Here is a 5,332-nt window from a genome sequence, read left to right on the forward strand (position 1 = left end):
TAGGTTTAAAGAGCTAAATGTGATATCATGCTAATGTATACAGATGCTTTTGAGTCATTCTCAACTTTGATTTCCCTTCTTTTACAAAATTATTCACTTTTATAGCATTTTTATAGCTTTTTCGGATATAAAATTTTAGTTACTGGAAATTACTCTTTCAAGCTTTTAATACAGATTATTCCTTTATTGTTTGATGAAATCATGCTTATAAAATTTCCTTCTTGCTTGTTTTACCTATTCCAGCTGTTTTAATGGCAGTATTAATGACCTACCCCTTGCAAATAAACAAATATGATTTAGAATAAATAGCGCCATCTGTAGTTTGCATTTAGTTAATAATGAAGCCAATTCTATAGACATCAAACAACCGTGACCATGTCAACAATGCTGAGAAAAGTTACTTTTGCCTTGTAAAAGTAACATATTTTTTGCACCATTTTCTACAATTTCTTTTCTATCATGGGTACCAGATGAGTCAGCCTTCCTTCTTCACGCTGCTAAACAATCACTGGCTGTGGGGAGTTGATCATCAGACACAAACTAGTATTCTTATCTCCAGTCTCATAGTCATGTCAGTTCAAAATATAACTTAAATCTCTCTTTCTAAAATTCTGGCCAATCTGTAGCACCATGCTGATATACAGTACTGAAGTACATATTATACTTAATACCATGAAAATGCCCATTTCATATATAATCTGTTCGTGAACAGATCATGAATAAACATGTTGAGCAAATAATGAATATTATAGAGGCCGTCAGCCTTTTCCACGGGACCCGCCATCTTGTGGGTACTGCTGTTCTGCATGTCACGCATTAGACAATACGCCCCCGATTACACGGAAGTCGCAGTCAAGTGTCAACGCGGTGATCTTAGCAACGTACCCACAAGATGGCAGCATTGACATCACAATGACTACCTCTATAACTTTTTCATCATTCAGGCTCTTAATGTATTTACAACCTCAGTGGGAACAAAGTTCAGTGGGAACAAAGCTTATGGAAATACACAATGTTTCAGTTTATACTCTACAAACAAGATAACAACATACAGTCATGATATAATCATCTTAGACATAAATAATGGGCACAAACTTTGGTCCAATATTTTTGCCGGTATAGAGCAAATGGCACACATATTTGTATAAATACATGTACACTGAAGGACGACTTATCTATTTCTTTCTTCAAAATTCAATTCTGCAAGGACAGAAAAAAAAATTCTGCATTTAATTAATCTATTACACTAAGAAAAAAACTTGTCCACTGAAAAACTGATTTTAAACCCTTTTTTGCAGTTGTTAGCGTACATTAAAAAAGTGCTTCTTTGATTAAACTGTAGCATAGCCTTTAACTCCTTTAAATATTCCTAAATTATCCTCCACAAGGCTAACATTACTTGAACAGAATTTATACTTAATCAGTGTATAAATGTCAGCCCTTTAGTGTAAGATTCATAAGGCATAATAAAGGAGATTGGGCACATTTTGATAATTATAATCCAAAAATTGGTAGACTTTTAAAGAAGAATTAACTAATTGATTATAAAAAAAGAAAACAAATTGATATAAAAATAGTTATAGAGTCACTTTGATATTAACTAAGTGACTTAATAAATATCACTGAAAATTGACAACGCTATAAAGGCACAACATATTGAGCATTAAGCCTAAAAAATTGTCGCTGGGCAGGAAAAAACCTCCTATATGTGTCATTGGCCCCTGAACATGGTTAAAGCAAAACCTCTTATAACCTCTTGGCAGTTTTTGTTTGAAACATGTGCAAGGGCCACTTAAAGTACGTAGCAGGTTTTTCCTGCCCAATGTTATATTGGCGTAACTGGCTGGAAAAAAAATAAAGTAGTTAGTTTGGATATTATTTTACACATTTTCTTTGCAAAATACACCTAAATTGTGTTATTTTGGGTGTGTTTTACACATTTTCTTTGTCAAAAATATCACAAAAATTGTGTGATATTACACATTTTCTTTGTAAAATACACCCAAATTATGTGATTTTGGGCCAAATTATGTGATTTTGGGTGCATTTTACACATTTTCTCTGTATTTAAACACCCAAATTGCACCCTGGAAACTTTAAAAGTGCTTATCTTGACCGTAAATAATTTTATAAATTATGGTATGCCATGTTACATCAATCTAACAGTATCATTTCTTGGCTTTATATAGGCAACATATTATATAGGATTGCAGTGAGTGAAATGCAGATTTATCAGTGGAAGTAATACAAGATTTTATGGAGATAGTAAAGCAAGTTTGTTCTTTAAAGACAGATTTCAAAATCCATGGTCTAATTTAAACAGGATAACAAATCCTTATTTTGGGGCATATGCATATCACACACTTGGGTCCTGGCTATTCCAGTTGCAGTCCATACATCCCCTATGGAAGACATGACCTTAATCTTCCACACAGGGAGTGTGAATTTCAAATGGGGTTACCTCAATGGGTGACTCCATTTGAAATCTACACCCCTGTGTTGGAAACTAAGGTTATGTCTTCCATTAAGTATGGATTTCAACTAGAATGGCCCATTTCTGCTGAAGAAAAGAAGACACATTCCTAACACTCTGCATGAGAACTACACACATGAACTAAAATTATGTACCAGCATCCATTAGAAGTAGCACATAAGCAACAAAGAGCTGTATGGAGACCTTCCAAGACTCTCAGAGAAGATCAGAGAATGAAGGACACGCTTCGCTGGACACTGCATCAGGAGTAAGAGCAAACCTGTTGACAATCTCATATATTGGACATATGGAACAAGAAACCCAAGTAGACCACCCCTTACATAATGTAGATGTACTCAAGCAGGACACTGGACTAGAAGCATCGTAACTGGGAACGGCGATGCAGGACAGGAGGATATGGAAAGCTGTTGTGGTATGGGAAGATCACTCGAAATAAGCAAATCAGAAACATCGTCATCATCCCAAAATTTGTGATGTTCAGTCGGGCCTCACAAGTGAAATGCATACGATGAACAAGACATGGAATCAAAAAAAAATATTACAGAGTCCTAAATCAAGTTTGTACAAGTTTACATAGCCAACAGGCATACAGACCTTAACCCTTTTCATGCGGGTGTCAACTGCAGATGATAAGCTACAAATTTTCTTTAAAAATTACACTATTTCAGAATTATTCTTTTCTGTGAACATATTTGGAATCAGTCTGAAAAATGCATTAAAATGAGTACAAACAAGCCTAGTATTCATTTGGGGGTTCAGAATCCTTAAGCCTTTTTCATGCAGGTGTCGACTGCAGATGACATGTTACAAATTTTCTTTAAAAATTACAATATTTCAGAATTGTACATTTCTGTGAACATATTTGGAATTATGGAATCAGCCTGACAAATGCATTAAAATGAGTACAAACAAGCCTAGTATTGGTTTGGTGGTTCTTGAGATAGCTCTTGATATTTTGAGAAAATATTTCAAACTTGAGACTTTTTATGTGAAGCCTATATTCAACATGCAAAGCACTAACTCACGTTGGGTTTTCACAAATATAGGTAGGAATTTTTTTGACATGGTGAGCAAAATTGTGACATGTGCTGATAGCAAGTTTTAACTCTTAATGCTCTGCGTGCTAGCCATAGGCCTCAACATAAAAAGTCCAAGTTTTGAGATTTTTTGTCAAAATATCAAGAGCTATATTAAGAACTACTGAACCAATACTAGGCTTGTTTGTACTCATTTTAATGCATTTTTCATGCTGATTCCAAATATGGTCATGAAAATTTACATTTCTGAAATTTTTGAATTTTAATTTTTTTTTTAAATTTGTCGTCTGCAGTCGACACCCGCGTGAAGAGAGTTAACATTTTTTATACATGTCCCACATTTAAATTAACCTATTGAACAAGTTGCAAGCCTTTTACCTACAAATGTATAAAAAGAATCAAGAAAGTGTTCCCAATATTTTTTTTTGAAAATTCAATTTCTCAAAATATTTTTTGATCTTGTCATCGTTGTTCATTTTACTACCTGTCTATCTAAAAATACAATCATTAAGAACCAAAATAGCCTCACCTCATATGACAAAGTTGAATAACCTGCATTTACTAATGTAATTACACAACTTGACCTTATGCTGCAGAGTATGATGTTTGATACCTAGTCCCCTAAAGGCCATTTTACAACCATATATGGTTATATTAGGAACAATGAACCATGCCCTGAGAGATTCTGATATGAAGTGAAATTAGCCTCAATTCCTATTACACAGTTCAATGCCTACATTCATCTAGTAAAACCTCGTAGTTTGACCTATGTTAGGGAGTATGAGTTTTGATTCCCAAAATCCCACAAAGTCAATCTAATACTGTGCAAACATATTGGGGTCAATGAATTCTGCCCTTGCAGATGATGATGTGTGAATTGTAGTGCCTCTCCCTGAATATAAGGTTACGGGTATATTTATTACTTCTGTGCAATATTCGCCAAATATATACGATGCAACGATTCAAAATGAATCGCTTGTTGCATAAATTGATTTTGAGCTATGGACGAAAGAAGTTAACAAATTCTTCTGTATTTTATTGCATTCAAACAACATATAAATAGATATATCTCAAGAAATACAGTACCAATTTTGATGAAAACTTGATAATTATTATAACCTATTAATTGAATAACAATGTCCGATGAAAATCTAAAAATTGATTACTTTTAGATATATGACTTGTTTAACTGAAAAAACATCTTTTTTTATCTAACATCCTGCAGCATCAACCAGTCGAAAATTAAATTCCCTGTTTGCATCATTCACTACATCAGGATTAAATTATTCTGAATGCAATAGCTGCCCTGCGTTAATGCTCTGCGTGCTAGTCATATAAGGCTCCATAAGTTTTGAGATATTTTTCTCAAAATATCAAGAGCTATCTCAAGAACCACTGTACCAATACTAGGCTTGCTTGTGCTAATTTTTATGCATTTTTCATGCCGATTCCAAATATGGTCATGAAAATGTACAATTCTAAAATTTTTGCATTTTGAATTTTTTAAAACTTGTCGTCTGCAGTTGCCACTTGCCTGGAGAGGGTTAAATTTCATGGTAACATACCATGTAAACCGGAGCAGAATGAATAAGAGAGACACTACCATATGAAAAAAAGAAGATTATTTAGCTTGTATCTAACACAATAGACAAAATATCCAGGGGTTGCTCAACACAAATGATCATACGACCATTCGATATATTAATTACCCTTTTTCTAGGCCAGTTTTGCTGTATGGATGGGTCTTTTTTATTTCAAAATTTTCCCAATTTCCCCCCCCCCAAAATAGCCCAACATTTGC

The sequence above is a fragment of the Amphiura filiformis genome, chromosome 10 (assembly GCF_039555335.1).
Source record: "Amphiura filiformis chromosome 10, Afil_fr2py, whole genome shotgun sequence".
Classification (NCBI taxonomy): Eukaryota; Metazoa; Echinodermata; class Ophiuroidea; order Amphilepidida; family Amphiuridae; genus Amphiura; species Amphiura filiformis.